A 16,674-nucleotide genomic window follows, 5' to 3' on the forward strand; every position below is an offset into this window, starting at 1 on the left:
GGGAAGCCCCCGGTGCTATTATTATTACATTTTCCAGGGGCACAGGGAGGTCAAGTCACTTGCCCAAGGTCACACGGCTCTAAGAGCAGACCTGGGACTTGCGCTCCGACTTCCTGATGCTCAGAGGAGAACGTCCAGCGCCCAGGTGCAGCCTCAGTGCCCTGACCTAAGGACAGGTTTAGATGTGTGGACCTCTTGCTGGGAGCGTATCAGCAACGGGAACCGAACCTCTTGGGAGTCGGGGCTCAGGCGGGTCCACTAACCCTTGCTCCTGTCCAGCCTGAGGGGGTCGGGTGGGGGGGCAGTGGCCCCTGGATGCGCCGGTTTGGTCCGCGGCCCCGCCCGCCCGCTGGGCAGGTGCGCTTGTAGCTGCGCATGCGCGGCCTGCAGCCTCTGCAGAACCCGGGTGCCGGCCAACCTCTGGGGGTGGGAAGAATCCTGTGATTTACGCTTATGTCACGTGACGGCGGGGAGCTTGCTTGCGGCTTGGCCGCTGCGCCAGGAGCCCGGCAGGTGGGAGACGGATGCAGAACAGAGAGGGGAGAAGCTAGGGGGTCAGGGAATAGAGACAGGGAGCCGCATGGAGGGACCGAGAACGGTGGTGGGGGGCGTGCGGGGAGAGAGAGACAAACAACCCAGAGTAGGCAACTGGGCGGAGCAGGGAGAGACGGAAGAAACCGAGTACCGTGGCCTCCACCAGCCCTGATAGCGCGGACCAACTGACTTGGGCCCCCCACGTACAGGGGCCTGTTGGAGAGCCCTGGGTCCAGAGTCTGGGCCTCTTCTCCGACAGTCTCGGGCTTGCACCTGCCTCCCTTCTGCTTTTAAGCTGCATCATCAGCTGCATTTTTTCGTGTTCACCCCCACCCCCACCTCCTGGTCTCTGGGCTTTTAGATTCTGCTGCATTTTTTTAGAAGAAGTTTCTAATGAATTCAAGATAATGTTAATAAGGTTCTTTACCTAGTACCGGGAACCTATTAAGGACCCAATAAATGTTAGCTATTAATATCATTAAAAATGGCATAACGAGTCTGAATACATCAGTGCTGAATACAGTTACAGAGCGTTCAGTCGGTTTCCTGTTTTTTTGCTGCTGTAGTTCACAGGCAGAGAATGAAAATGTAATTGTCTCCAGCGCAGCCACCCACTACCCGCCACACCTACAAAGAGCGGCAGGGCCTGGAGTGCTTCAGGTTGGTACATCCTTGCCGGAAAGAGTGAGTTAACAGTTTTTTGTGTTTGAGGTCGGAATACAATATGAAAAAGGCTTTGTTTTCAAAAGCGTAGGCTAGGTTCTCAAACTCAAAGGAGTGTAGGGGCCAGACAGATGTAACACTACAGATGTGGCCAACGGCAAAGCACGTGCCTTGCGGGGAGTCAGGGCGGGGGGCAGTCCTTACTCAGCTCCAACCACTGGTTTACATGCAACGACCAAGGATCTTGATTGTAAACATTTCGGCATCCCCCAGTAAGTCGAAGTGTTGCAATGGATTAAAAAAAAATGTAGGGCTTCCCTGGTGGTGCAGTGATTGGGAATCCACCTGCTGGTGCAGAGGACACGGGTTTGAGCCCTGGGCCGCGAGGATCCCACGGGCCGCAGAGCAGCTGGGCCCGTGCACCGCAGCTGCTGAGCCTGTGCTCTAGAGCCCGCGAGCCACAACTACTGAGCCCATGTGCCACAACTATTGAGGGCCGCACTCGTGGAGCCTGTGTTCCGCAACAAGAAAGTCCACCTTAATGAGACGCCTGTGCACCGTAGGGAGAGGCAGTCCCCGCTTGCTGCAGCTAAAAAGAGAGCCCGCGTGCAGCAGTGGGAACCCAACGCAGCCAAAAATAAATAAATAAGTTTATAAAAAAAGAAATTTAATAACACCACACTGGCTAAACAAAACACATCTGAGGGCCACGTCCAGTCCCCAGGTTACCTGCATGTAAACTCTGGGAGATTAATGCCTCTTTTGGAAGGTGGAGGTTGATTCCCCCAAGGCGCAGGTTCTGAGTAGCACTGATGTCTCTCCCATGCACATGGAGTCCTGGAGCGCTCAGGGCTTTGGACAGGGGTGGTGGTGTGAATGCCTGGGCACCAAGCACTAGGACCTTCCCCCGTGGCCCTGAGAGCCAGGAATGAGTCCCTCTGCTTAGCGTGGCTCTGGGGGAGCAGATTAGAGCCAACCACTTTTGAATGGACTGGTGAGCACTATGGTGGCAGCCTCTGAGGACAGCTGTTGTGGACAGCTCAGTTTTGCCTGGACTGTGAATGTCCCATAGTCCTGATCCAGCCCAGGAACAAGGACAGAGCCACACAAAAATACCATCCAAGTGAAGTTTAGCAACCTCAGACAGTGGGGGCTTCAAGCGAGTTTTTTTTTTTTTTTTTTTCCGTACGCGGGCCTCTCACTGTTGTGATTCTCCCGTTGCGGAGCACAGGCTCTGGACGCGCAGGTTCAGCGGCCATGGCTCACGGGCCCAGCTGCTCCGCGGCATGTGGGATCTTCCCGGACCGGGGCACGAACCCGCGTCCCCTGCATCGGCAGGCGGACTCTCAACCACTGCGCCACCAGGGAAGCCCAAGCGAGTTTTATTTAATTTAGAGAAATAAAGAAATATGACATTGTTTACACCTTGGGTATCAGAGAACAATTCATGCCTTTTATGTGTTAAATTGCCATGGGATCCCAGGGGAAGAAGTTTTCATTACAACTGGAGAAATAATTTGGTTTAGATGTGGTTTGTTTTTGGCCAGTGGGGCCAGAAAGCTTCATGGAAGAGGTGGCATTTGAGCTGAGCCTGGAGGCTGAGAAGAGAGAGAAGATCAAATCCAACCAAAGAAAAGAAAATAAGCCCACGGTTAAACTGTGTGCGAGGCACCCTGGGGTGCCACAGCAAATAGAAACACAGTGGAGTATTTTAAATTTTGGAGAGAAACACAATGATGCTTATCATCTGTTGGACACTGTGGAACCTATTAGCTGGACGTAGTTCACAGTTTCAACATTAGACTGCTACATTTCTTTCTATGATGTACATGTCTTTGAAGCTGCGTTTTCAGCAATTGATGTGGGAGAAGAAAATAACTCATGAAAATCAATGTGGAACAGGAGACTGAGGGTGTTAATGTCTGATGTGGTGGATTCTAAGGTCTGAGAAGGTGCACATATCTTATTAGTAAGGAGTGGTGGTTATTTTCAATTTATGGGTACTGTTTTTTCAAATGGCTACTAAGTTGTTAGGATATAACAGAAGTTGTTTGGTCCTGACTACTTCATAAACAGAGCTATTAGGTATTTCTTTGGGTCTGGGATGCTATGAAAACATACTGAGACACAAAGGCTGCCACGTTTGGAAACCTCTGGCATAGGCAAAGTGTGAATTCATTAATTCAGCAATATTTATTAAGCACCTACTGTGTGCCAGGCACGGTCCTAGGCATTGCAGATACAGCAATGAACAAAAGAGAAAACTCCCTGTAGATACGAAACTGACATTCTAGAGGAGGAAACACCATAAATACGTAAATAGTAAATTATATAGTATGTTAAAAAGGTGATAAATGCTATGATGATAAAAAATAGAGTAGGGTGATCAGGGTTACCTGATCAGACTAAGAACCATGGAAGGGATTAGAAAGATAAGTAAGGTGATTGCATGCAGGATTAGGCTTGGGTAGGGGTTGGAGAGAGATAGTTTGCATTTTAAAGGGGATAGGCAGGTTAGACTTCATTGAGAAAACGTTGGATATGAGTTCAAAGTCAGGAGTCAGCTCTGGGCATCCCTGTCAGCACATACAATGTGATGACTCCAGGAAGAGTGACTCACATGACCCAGGGGGTTAGGGATTGGTCATGTAAAGGACACTGGGAAGAACTCCAGTTTAAGGCTGAGTGAAGGGAGCAGAGACCAGAAGGAAGCAGAAAGGAAATGGTCAGAGAGGTACAGTGTGAGCCAGGAGTGCAGAAAGATGGCATAGCTAACAACACCTCATGCCCCAGGGCTCTGACTAAAAATAAAAAACATCGGTGGGTCTGGTCGTTGAGAGGTCACTGGTGACCTGGGCAAAAGTCAGAGTGCAGACAGGGAAGGACTGACTGAGAGGAGAGGGGGGCTATCCTCCAAACTTCTCCAAAAATATGGATTTATCTTTCTGCAAGAAAGACAACAAAGAGGAAGAGAAAGGCTGGATGACCCACAGGGGATCAGAATCAAGCGAACTTTTTTGAATAGGGGGAAATCTCTCTCTCTCATTTTTAAATGAAACTTTAAAAAAACACAGAAAAGTAATAAAGCAAATTCCCGTATACTCCTTCTCCAAGAGTAAAGAACAGTAAAGAACAGGATTTTGTTTTAGAAAAATAGATCTGATTATATCAGGCGGATTCTTTTTCCTCCTGAAACCCCACTAAAATACTAGCAGGGGAATTCTTAAAAAGTTTAAATCCACGAGGACACAAAGAACAGGAAGAGAGGCAACGGGAGATGAGAGATAGTGACAAAACTTTGGAAGATGAACAGCACATGGTTGAGGGTTGATGAGTGAACAGAGAAAAGGAGGTGGAAATATGAACCTCCAGAAGGAGACTAGCCACTCAACCACGGAACCTTGGAAAAGTTCAGGAATCATTGGTACCAGGGACTTCCAGAGGTGGGAGTGAAAGGATGGGCTGAAAACAAAAGACTGGTAAAGAAAAGGATGAGTCAGACCACCAGATCCCCTCCACCACCCTGCCTAGTCAGGTGACAACCCCTCCCCAGCAGAATGGTAAACAATGATGATGGTGACATGGTGATGAAAGCAAGTATATATGGGGCATACTGTGTGTCAAGCACTCTTCCAAGCGCTTCACATATATCAGTTCATTTAACCCTAACCGTCACCTGTGAGGTATTTACTATTATTATCTCCATTTTACACACGAGGAAACTGAGCCATTTGTCCAAGGTCACACAGCCAATAAGTGATAGGGCCAGGATTCAAACCCTGGCATGTGGGAGGTAAGGATAGACAGTAGAAGCCAGTGAGTACTCCTGTGGTTTGGACTCCATTTGTGTCTCCATGAGAAGCCATGAGGATGGGGATGGGAGGGGAAGAATATAACTGAGATGAATAAAAGTAGCACCACCCCCTCGGCACCCTGATGTGCCAAGTGCTTCACGCACAATATCTCTTTTAATCCCCTCCTCAAATCCTATGAAGTACGTATGATGATTTATATCCATCTTATAAGATGAGGAAACTGACACGTAATGCATTCTGGGGCACATAGTCAATTTCTGGGCAAATCAGGATTAAATTAAAGCCAGGTATGTCTGAGCCCAAAGCCTGAGCTCTTAACCACAGAGCTCTGTTCATCTCTAGATTTCAGAGCCTTTTTGAGCCAGCCATGAAAGTATACACTATGAGTCCATGCATATGAGGTTTCAGGAACAGTCTAATCTATGACAATAGAAATCAGGATAACAACTATCTCTTGGAGGTGGAGAGCAAAGAGCATTGACTGGGAAGAGAGATGTGGGAGGCCCTGGGTCTCTGGAAATAATCTGTGTCTTGATCTGGGTGGTAGTAACATGGGTGCATATTTATGTAAAAACCCACCGAGCTGCTCACTTAATTATGTCGTTTATTGGATGTTACACTTCATGTTTTTAAAAAAGGCTTCCTGGAGGACATGGCATTTGAAGTGAAACTGGAAAGCAGGACTTCCCTGGTGGCATAGTGGTTAAGAATCCGCCTGCCAACGCAGGGGACACGGGTTCGAGCCCTGGTCCAGGAGGATCCCACATGCCGCGGAGCAGCTAAGCCCGTGTGCCACAGCTACTGAGCCTGTGCTCTAGAGCCCACAAGCCACAACTACTGAGCCCACGTGCTACAGCTACTGAAGCCTGTGTGCCTAGAGCCCATGCTCCGCAACAAGAGAAGCCACCGCAATGAGAAGCCCGCGCACCACAACGAAGAGTAGCTCCTGCTCGCCACAACTAGAGAAAGCCTGCGCGCAGCAACAAAGACGCAATGCAACCAAAAATAAATAAATAAATTTATAAAAATTAAAAAAAAAAACCCAGAAAACTGGAAAGCAGTTTAGACGATTATTATAATCATATATAAAATGCTTACCATTTATCAGGCATGCCACTTATTGAGTGCTTATGATATGTTAGACACTGTGCTGAGTGCTATACATATTATTTTATTTAATCTTTACAGTGGTCCTGAGGAGGTAAATATCCTGCCCATTTTACAGATGAGACATCTGAGGTTTCAAGAATGCAGTGACTTGCCTGGATCACACAGGAAGTGGCTTAGCCAGCCCAGGTTTGTCTTGTCAACAAAAATTCAATTAACAATCAAAAAGGAAAAAGAGAATTTTGTTCAAGCCAAACTGAGGGTTGTAACCCAAGAGAGAGACTCTCAGAAGCTCTGAGAACCATTCTACCTGTTAGAAGTCAAAGGCACAGTCATATACATTTCTAAGACAAAGGATCATACATCAAAATGACATACTGACATTTTACATGAAGTTCATCAAAGGCGTGTAGTTCAGGTAAGCACAAAGTGAGCAGGAGGTCACCATGACCCCTTAAAGAGTTGGGAAAGAATGCCAGTCTTCTAAGAAGTCACATTGCTGGCATCAGAAGAGAAGAAAAAAAAATGATCTCCACAGTCAAGTAGGCACTCCCATCTTTGAGGAGGTCTGGTTAATGCAAAATGCAGATGCACACTGCACACTGCACACTGCAGGGGAGGGAGGAGGCCCAAACTGACAGAGAGAGAATTTTAAGTTAAAATTTTCTTGTCCTGCCTTAAAATGTAAATTTTATTTAATCAGCCTGACCCCCAAGTCTAAGCTCTTGGGACCACCTGCTCCCACCTCTCCGGCTCCATGGAGGTGGTGGGACTTGGGTTACAGAGGATGAAGGAGGAGAAACCAGAGATGGCTCTGAGCAGAGGTGGAGGGTGCATGGCTCCTTGCAAAGCTCTGTAATTAATTTTGTTTTTGTAATTTTGTTTTATTTTATTTTATTTTATTTTTTTGACCGCGCTGCACCGCATACAGGATCCTAGTTCCCGGACCAGGGATAGAACCGCACCCCCTGCAGTGGAAGCATGGAGTCTTAACTACTGGGCCGCCAGGGAAGTCCCTGTTTTACTGTTCTTAAAGAGAGCCCCCCATATGGTCAAAGCTTCAGGCGCTGGCTCAGAGGGTGTCTGGGAGAACAGTTGCCCCATCATTAGATTGCAGAGTGTCACTTAGCAATACCTTAACCCCCATCCCAGCTCCTGACAGGGTGCCCTGAGGTCCTTCTCATCAGATGCACCCCTCTAGCACCAGTGTCTTGTAAAGCAGACCCTGAAAAGCTCTCAATAGCCTGAGAAAAGCACGGATGCCCGCCCCTCCCTATTCAAACTGAACACAGGCTGTCTTTCTGGCCCCTCCGGCTTCTTGCCTCCTCTCCGTGCCCCTCCTCCTTCCCTCTCCTTTTGTCTACTGTCTTCCCATCTCGCTTTTCCTCACTCGTCCCTCTGCCTCACAGCAGCTGCCTTCCCACCTTATTCCACAGAGAGTCAGGGCCAAGAGCCTTCCCCGCCCTGGTACAGACTGAGCAGGACACTGAGCCTTGGGGGAACCAGGAGTCCAGCACTCAGGGTCCTGCCTTGTTGGGTCCCCGGCCAGTCACTTCTTCCCTTTGGACATCAGTTTCCCCACTTCCCATTTATGCATAACCTGGGTCCCGGGCTCCTTGCCCTGAATCACACCGGCTGCCTCTCCCTCTCTCTGAGTCAGGAAGCAGGTAGACAAGGGGGTCCACCTTGGGAACCTGCCTCCCTTCTCTCTACCTGCCCACCCTGGAGGTATCTCAGGTGCCGTCACGGGGTCAGCAGGGGAGGCAGGCTTTGGTCCTGGGTCTGATTGTCCAGAGGCTCAAGGTTCACTGCCCAGACTTTTAGGGCATCCCCATGTGGGGTCCCTTAGTGGGGTCCTCTTAACCCCCAAATCTTTCCCTCCCTCCCTTCCAAGCTGTGACCCTCCCCCAGCTGTTGATAAGGCCCTCCTTAAATGCATCACAGCCTTGCCCTGCTTTGAGCAGATGTTTAATATACGAAACAAAAATAGCAGTTATTTTGTGGAATGGATCCCCAACAAGCTGAAGCCATCTGTTTGGGGCAACCCACCCTGGGGCCTAAAACTGCCTGCTGCTTTCCTTGGAAGAGCACAGCCAGCCCAAGGGCAGTCTGAGCACATGTATAAGCAGCTCTCTGCCCTGTTTTGTTGAAAGGCTGCAAACACCCCCTGTGCCCCTAGTCCTCCGGCTGATGGGGCCTCACGGAGGAGGAGAGGAAGCAGGACTTTGCATTCTGCATCCTGGGTTACAGCTTGCTTTTTCTTCCTTGACATTTCCTTTGATGCTTTAAAAAAAAAAAAAAAAAAAAGCACCACCAAAAAGCCTCCTTTGCTCTGAAGATGAAATCTCCTGCCGTGGGCACTCTTTCTCTAAAATCCACTTCTCACCACCCCACCACCCCTATTGCTGACCCAACTTTTGAACCTCGTCCTGCTAAAAGAGTGCCCGTCTCCTTCTTTGAAAAGCAAGTTCAAACCTCTGCCATTGCTATGCCCTTCATCATTCCTAATTCCTGCATTTTCCCCTCTGACTGCTGCAGGGAAATCCTGGAATGATGTAATTGGACTCCAGTGGGGTTGGGTTTTGTGTATTTTTTTTTCTTCACTTTTCATCACCCAGGTAACACAGTACACTTTTATTGTTAAAAGTATCTCAGGACTTCGCTGGTGGCACAGTGGTTAAGAATCCGCCTGCCAATGCAGGGAACACAGGTTCGAGCCCTGGTCCGGGAAGATCCCACATGCCATGGAGCAACTAAGCCCGTGTGCCACAACTACTGAGCCTGCACTCTAGAGCCCGTGAGTCACAACTACTGAGCCTGAGTGCCACAACTACTGAAGCCCGCACACCTAGAGCCCATGCTCTGCAACAAGAAAAGCCACCGCAATGAGAAGCCTGTGTGCAATGAAGAGTAGCCCCCGCTCGCCGCAACTAGAGAAAAACCCGCAGGCAGCAATGAAGACCCAACGCAGCCAAAAATAAATTAATTAAATAAATAAAATTTTTAAAAAAGAATCCTTTAAAAAAAAAAGTATCTCAGTAAGGAAATGAATTCTTCATACTAAAACCACCTGGGACACAGTTAAAGTTGTGCTCAGAGAAAAATTGATAGCCTCAGCGTTTCCCTGGTGGTCCAGTGGTTAAGAATCCACCATCCAATGCAGGGGATATGGGTTCGATCCCTGGTCGGAGAACTAAGATCCCACATGCCATGGGGCAACTAAGCCCACGTGCTGCAACTACTGAGCCCACGAGCTCTGGAGCCCGTGCACCACAACTACAGAACCCACACACTCTGGAGTGCACCACAACTAGAGAGAAGCCTGCGTGCCGCAATGAAAGATCTCATGTGCTGCAACTAAGACCCGATGCAGCCAAAAATAAATAATTAATTAACTAATTTTAAAAAAGAAAGAAAATTGATAGCCTTAAATACTTTTATTATTTATATTGGGTTGGCCAAAAAGTTCATTTGGGTTTTTCCGTAAGATGTTATGGAAAAGCCCCAACGAATTTTTGGCCAACCCAAATAAAAGCCCCAAAGCAACTGAACCAAATATTCAACCTGAGAAATTAGAAAAATAGCAATAAAATAAAAGAAGAGGGGAGAATGAGATGAAAGCTGACAGAAATGATATAGGAAAAAATATGAAAAAATAAATAAAATTTGTTTGAAAAGACAAAGAAAATGAGAAAAATCTTAACTAAAGGCAAGTCAAAGCAAAGAGGGAAAGCAAAAATATGCAACTTTATCCAAAGATGACATACAGGGAATTTCCTGGTGGTCCAGTGGCTGTCTCCACGCTCCCAATGCAGGGGGCCGGGGTTCGATCCCTGGTCAGGGAACTAGATCCCACATACCACAACTAAGAGTTTGCATGCCATAACTAGAGATTCCACATGCTGCAACTAAAAGATCCTGCACGTGGCAACAAAGATCCCACATGCCGCAACTAAGACCCAAGTGCAACCAAATAAATAAATAAATAAATATTTTGAAAAATTTACAAAAAAAAAAAGGAAGACCTACAGATGGCCAAGAGGCACGTGGAAAGATGCTCAACATAACTAATTATTAGAGAAATGCAAATGAAAACTACAATGAGGTATCACCTCACACCCGTCAGAATGGCCATCAGCAAAAAATCTGCAAACAATAAATGCTGGAGAGAGTGTGGAGAAAAGGGAACCCTCTTGCACTGTTGGTGGGAATGTAAATTGATACAGCCACTATGGAGAACAGTATGGAGGTTCCTTAAAAAAACAAAAATAGAATTACCATATGACCCAGCAATCCCACTACTGGGCATATACCCTGAGAAAACCATAATTCAAAAAGACACATGCATCCCAATGTTCATTGAAGCACTATTTACAATAGCCAGGTCATGGAAGCAACCTAAATGTCCATCGACAGATGAATGGATAAAGAAGAAGTGGTACATATATACAATGGAATACTACTCAGCCATAAAAAGGAACAAAACTGGGTCACTTTTAAAGAGGTGGATGGACCTAGAGACTGTCATACAGAGTGAAGTAAGTCAGAAAGAGAAAAACAAATATATATTAATGCATGCATGTGGAATCTAGAAAAATGGTACAGATGAACCTGTTTGCAAGGCAGAAATAGAGACACAGACATAGAGAACAAATGTATGGACACCAAGGGGGGAAAGGAGGGGTGGGATGAACTGGGAGATTGGGATTGACATATATACACTACTATGTTTAAAGTAGGTAACTAATGAGAACTTGCTGTGTAGCACAGGGAACTCTACTCAATGCTCTGTGGTGACCTAAATGGGAAGGAAATCCAAAAAAGAGGGGAGGTATATATATATGTGTATATACACACACACACACACACACACACACACAAATATAGCTGATTCACTTCACTGTACAGCAGAAACTAACACAACATTGTAAAGCAACTATACCCCAATTGAAAAAAATATGCAACTTTAGGAATGAGAAAGGCAGGATAAACACAAATATGGATGTCATTAAAGTAATGATTTAAAATATTGTGGTAATAAGTTGAAATAACCAAAGGAAATATGATTTTTCAGCAAAATATAAACTATCAAAATTGAGCTAGGAAGTAGAAAATTTTAACAGACTAAGAACCATGGAAGAGATTAGAAAGATAAGTAAGGTGATTGCATTCTGATGGAGAAATGTTTCATATATTGAGGTATGGGGACGTCATTTTGGCTTATGCATGCTTCACCCTGAACTTTGTGTGAAGTAAAACAGCTTGACTCAAGGCCTGTCAAACACACACAGTACATCTACTTTCATCGTTAAGGTAAAGAATATCTGTGTGGAAAATGAGAATATGGCATTCATGCTGACACTCACTTGGGGATAAGTTTCCCTTCCCAGACACCAGGGTCCTGCTGTCTCGCTGTGTACACTAAATCTACCTCTATTCAAACCTTGAAGGAATGTAGTCCGTTCAAGGTGATGTATGTTTTTTGTTCTGTAAGGCAGAAAACTATGCTGGAACCATGCTTCAACGGAGCAGTCCTCAGACCTACTGAGAGGCTTCTCCCGGGCTTTCATCCTCAGCTTGGCGCAAATCAAACTCTTTCCTGTTCTTTATTATGGATTGATTATTGATGATTTCTGTCAACATTGCTTGGCGTAGGCTGCAGGATATCAGAGAAACCCACCAGTGGTCACATGGGGTCTACTTTGGACCAGCTCTCAGTACCAAGCACAAGCCCCTTGAGCTCCAGGCTTCACAGCACCCTTCAGGTGCTTGGGTGAGTTCTTCCTGGTATCTGACCTCATTCTGGACAGTTCTGAGTTGTTTTTAATTGAAGTAAAATTGATTTACAATATTGTGTTAATTTCAGGCGTACAGCAAAGTGATTCAGTTATACATATATATATATATATATATATATATTCTTTTTTTTTTTTTTCGGTATGCGGGCCTCTCACTGTTGTGGCCTCTCCCGTTGCGGAGCACAGGCTCCGGACGCGCAGGCTCAGCAGCCATGGCTCACAGGCCCAGCCGCTCCGCAGCATGTGGGATCTTCCCGGACCGGGACACGAACCCGTGTCCCCTGCATCGGCAGGTGGACTCTCAACCACTGCACCACCAGGGAAGCCCTATATTCTTTTTTAAAAAATTATTTTCCATTTTAGTTTATTACAAGATGTTGAATATAGATTCCTGTGCTATACAGTAGATCCTTGTTGTTTATCTATTTTATATATGTTACTGTGCATCTGTTAATCCCATCAGACGGTCCTGAGTTTTATCTGAGCTGTTAAAATTTTAAGACTTGGAGTCTTAAGGGAGTACCAATACAACTCCTGGGTGGAAGGGACCTAGGAGGAATTTCCTAGGCAGGGACCTGGGGGGAATTTCCTACACAGGGAAATCCTAGAAGGAACTTTGGAGTGAACTGGGTTGGATGGCCTTATTTAATTTGGCTTAAATTGGAAAGATTGTGTACATATGGTCTGAACAAACTATTTGACAACAAAACAAGAAATTGAACCTATTTGTCTCTGAAGAAAAGGGATATTTGCTCCTTGTGGGCACGAGGTGTCCTCAGGCAACTAAGAACCTAGTGGAAGTATCTGAGGATTAATCCTGGTGATGAGTAGTGGTCCCACAGGGAAACCCATCATAACACTTTAAGTTATTTACGGCTCTCCCAGGGACACGCACACAAACTGGTCATTCAGTGCTCAGAGCCCCCGCTCTGGATTTACTGCCAGCTAGAGAAACTGAGATGCAGAAGAGCAGAACCAACTCAAGGCTGACACCTTGAGGACCTAAGCTCATAAGCAGCACACTTCTGACCTTAGAAATTGTTCAGACTTTATAAAAAGACAAAACTGAAAGAAAATGGGAAATCGTGCTTCTAAAGCTGAGCGGCTCCCGGACGGGCAGCCACCCACTGGAACTCCGACTGGCTTCATGTACAATACCTATGGAGCCCGTACATGCAAGTACTTGGTAAAATGGGAAGATCTAACAAAAGATAGCTTACCTCTTTAGTGGTCAAAATGGGGGAACGCTCGGGCTTCCCTGGTGGCGCAGTGGCTGAGAGGCCGCCTGCCGATGCAGGGGACGCGGGTTCGTGCCCCGGTCCGGAAAGATCCCACATGCCGCAGAGCGGTTGGGCCCGTGAGCCGTGGCCGCTGGGCCTGCGTGTCTGGGGCCTGTGCTCCGCAACGGGAGAGGCCACAACAGTAAGAGGCCCGCCTACGGCAAAAAAAAAAAAACTCAATTGGCCTAAAGCTCTTCTATGAGTGCTTCTCAACCTTAGATCTTCACCTCTTGGTAAACATCAGCTGTCTCCTTTTGAAATAATAGCAGGATGGCTTATGTGAATGCATGAGGGACTATATGAACCAACCTTACTCAAGGGAGATATATTACATTGTTGTCAGGGTCTTATTAAGGCACTTAAAGGAAATGACAAGTTGGTAGGTAATTTCTTTCACAGTGAGTTCTCAGGAGTCAAAGACCTTAAGGATCATGGATTATAACCTGGAGATTTTTTTTTTTTTTTTTTTTTTTTTTTTTGCTGTAGGCGGGCCTCTCACTGTTGTGGCCTCTCCCATTGCGGAGCACAGGCTCCGGACGCGCAGGCTCAGCGGCCATGGCTCACGGGCCCAGCCGCTCCGCGGCATGTGGGATCTTCCCGGACCGGGGCACGAACCCGCGTCCCCTGCATCGGCAGGCGGACTCTCAACCACTGCGCCACAAGGGAAGGCCCCCCATGTTTTCTTTAATCTTACAGCTTCTCCTGGGGTCTAGGTCTGGGCAGCCAAAGAATGTTGTAGGTAACGGTCATCTGCGCAAGGGTCATTTTGTTGCTGGGAAGGGACGGCCCTTGCCCGCGGTGATGGTGGTTAGCAAGATGAACAAAGATGTGCAGATGAGAGCAGCAATTAACCAAAAGTTGGTAGAGAAACTGGAGAAAGAGAACTCCTCAAAGAGTTACTGAGAGCTAAATTAATTGAATGTGGCTGGAAGGATCAGTTGAAGGCACACTGTAAAGAGGTAATTAAAGAAAAAGGACTAGAACACGTTACTGTTGATGACTTGGTGGCTGAAATCACACCAAAAGGCAGAGCCCTGGTACCTGACAGTGTAAAGAAGGAGCTCCTACAAAGAATAAGAACATTCCTTGCTCAGCATGCCAGCCTCTAAGATTGAATTAGATTGTGTTGTTTTGTGGTTTTATTTCTGAAAGTAAAACTTGCCATAAATTAGGAATCAGTTTCCCAAAATGAAATCCTTTTTTGTATGATGGTATACAGTTTTCAGTAATGATGTATACAGTTGTATTGATTTTTTCCCCTAAATGTGTTATTTTAATAAATATCTCATGAATGAAAAAGAAAAGCTTCTCCTAATTTCTCTGTTGTCTTGCATGTGTATAGTTCATGGTCATCCTTGGAAAGGCAATGTTATTGTACAAATGTCACCGTCTCTTGCCTCCTCTGGCTGGATATGCTGGATCTGTCACCATTCCCCTACTGGGTCCTTTGTAAAATATAATGACCCCATAGTTGTGCCCATAACCAATTTTACCACTATGCTTAGCTTCACTGTGACTCACAGAAAAGAACTCTCAGATCACTTACCATGTTCATATCTTTACCCAGTCCTCTCCTGTCCCTTGCTTCTTCCTGACCCCACTAGAAACAATCCCAAAGGACACTGGGGGGCCCACATGTAACCAATCTGATGCTTATGGCCATGATATTAGTCAAAATGTCTTCACAAAACATTACGATTTGCAAGGTCAGTGCCACTTATTTCTCTTTCCCATCCTCTATACTTACTGACAACCTGTTATAATAAGGCTGATAGCAAATATAATTCTCCTTTAGGCAATGGGATTAGAACTTGACATGCTTGGATTAACGGAGGGCTCACTGCTCTTCCTACTTGTAAGGTCAATTTGTCTGATTGGAAACTCCCAGATACTAACCCATGGTTAGAAAATTTTGGTTACATACCTTCCAAAAAAGACTCAACACCTGGAGTACTATGTGCCTCTAAAGGATTTATATTTGTTTGTGGGTGTGATAACTGGCCCCGGGCACATGAATGTTTAGACAGTTGGAGAATGGGAGGAACCTGCCTGCTGGGATATTTGACTACTCTAATTACTATCTTGAAATTGCTCACTGGCTCAAACTCTAGCCCTGATGATCACAGCAAAAAACAAAAACCAAACAATCCATAAAACCCTCTCATTGGGTTTCCCTGGTGGCGCGGTGGTTGAGAGTCTGCCTGCTGATGCAGGGGACACGGGTTCGTGCCCCGGGCCGGGAAGATCCCACATGCGCGGAGCGGCTGGGCCCGTGAGCCATGGCCGCTGAGCCTGCACGTCCGGAGCCTGTGCTCCGCCACGGGAGAGGCCACAACAGTGAGAGGCCCGCATACCGCTAAGAAAGAAGAAAAAAAAAAAAAACCCTCTCATTAGTTGAAGACTGCCCTGATGAGGATCCCTCTGAATAGGAAGGTAACAGCTGTGTCCATTCTCAGGGATGTGACCTCCCTGCAGGATTCAGAAGCCAATATAACCACTGCCTCAGGGTTTGGGGCTCTTGGCTAGGAGTTGGTACAACTGACCTAGAAGTGATGATGAGAAATCTTACCCAAACCATCAGTAAGGTTGCCAGAGCCTCTGCAAGAGCTATTAGGGACCAACAAAGATCTCTAGACTCTTGCTTATGTGGTACTTGACAAATGTATTGCTTTAGATTATCTCCTTGCTGCCCAAGGAGGTGTCTGTGCTGTTGTTAATACTGCTTGGTGTACTTGGATCAATACCTTCTCTCAAGGAGAGCTTGAAATTAGTAAACTGTAACCTTGCAAAAATCCTTCAAGGGCCCTCTAAATTTGTGCCCAGAGTTCCTTTTTTTTTTTTTTTAATTTATTTTATTTTTGGCTGCGTTGGGTCTTTGTTGCTGCGTGTGGGTTTTCTCTAGTTGTGGCAAGCAGGGACTTCTCATTGCAGTGGCTTCTTTTGCTGTGGAGCATGGGCTCTAGGCGTGCGGGCTTCAGTAGTTGTGGTGCACGGGCCTAGCTGCTCCACGGCATGTGGGATCCTCCCGGACCAGGGCTTGAACCCGTGTCCCCTGCACTGGCAGGCAGACTCCCAGCCACTGCACCACCAGGGAAGCCCGTGCCCAGAGTTCTTAATTTTAGTTTTTGTACTATTTTTAGCTGGCTTCCCTCAGAAATAGGCAGGTTTTTTTTTTTTTAGGCAGTTTTTTTCACTCTGCTTTCCAGACAATTGTCATTGTCATAATATGTATTATTAATCTTTTTCTGGCTATCAAGCTACTCATGACATGTATCTGCTTGCTTTAAGTCTACTGCTAATAGCACAGGTAAAATGCTTATGTGACAATTTGATATAATTGATAATACGTATAACCTGTGTCTCCCAATCAGCATCTATCTCTCTGCCTTTTCACTATATCTCATTAACCGCCACAGTGTAGATAACTAGGCAAATCTATATACATAAAAAAAAAGAGGCCTAGCACTGAGGGACATG

At 46.2% G+C, this 16,674-nt stretch overlaps 1 long non-coding RNA gene and 1 pseudogene across 2 annotated transcripts; both read left to right on the forward strand.

Annotated features, from left to right (window-relative positions):
* The first annotated feature begins 395 nt into the window (after positions 1 to 395).
* LOC115854454 (uncharacterized) lies at positions 396 to 8,378 on the forward strand. Of its 2 annotated transcripts, XR_009564249.1 has the most exons (4): positions 396 to 513; positions 1,101 to 1,194; positions 6,201 to 6,308; positions 7,051 to 8,378. It is a non-coding gene; the product is annotated as an uncharacterized lncRNA (long non-coding RNA). The 2 variants fall into 2 exon arrangements; XR_009564248.1 differs by having other exon boundaries at positions 6,201 to 8,378.
* Positions 8,379 to 13,796: 5,418 nt separating this feature from the next.
* Positions 13,797 to 14,490, forward strand: LOC115854371 (transcription and mRNA export factor ENY2 pseudogene; annotated as a pseudogene).
* Positions 14,491 to 16,674: the final 2,184 nt, after the last annotated feature.

The sequence above is a fragment of the Globicephala melas genome, chromosome 6, assembly GCF_963455315.2.
Source record: "Globicephala melas chromosome 6, mGloMel1.2, whole genome shotgun sequence".
NCBI classification, from domain to species: Eukaryota; Metazoa; Chordata; class Mammalia; order Artiodactyla; family Delphinidae; genus Globicephala; species Globicephala melas.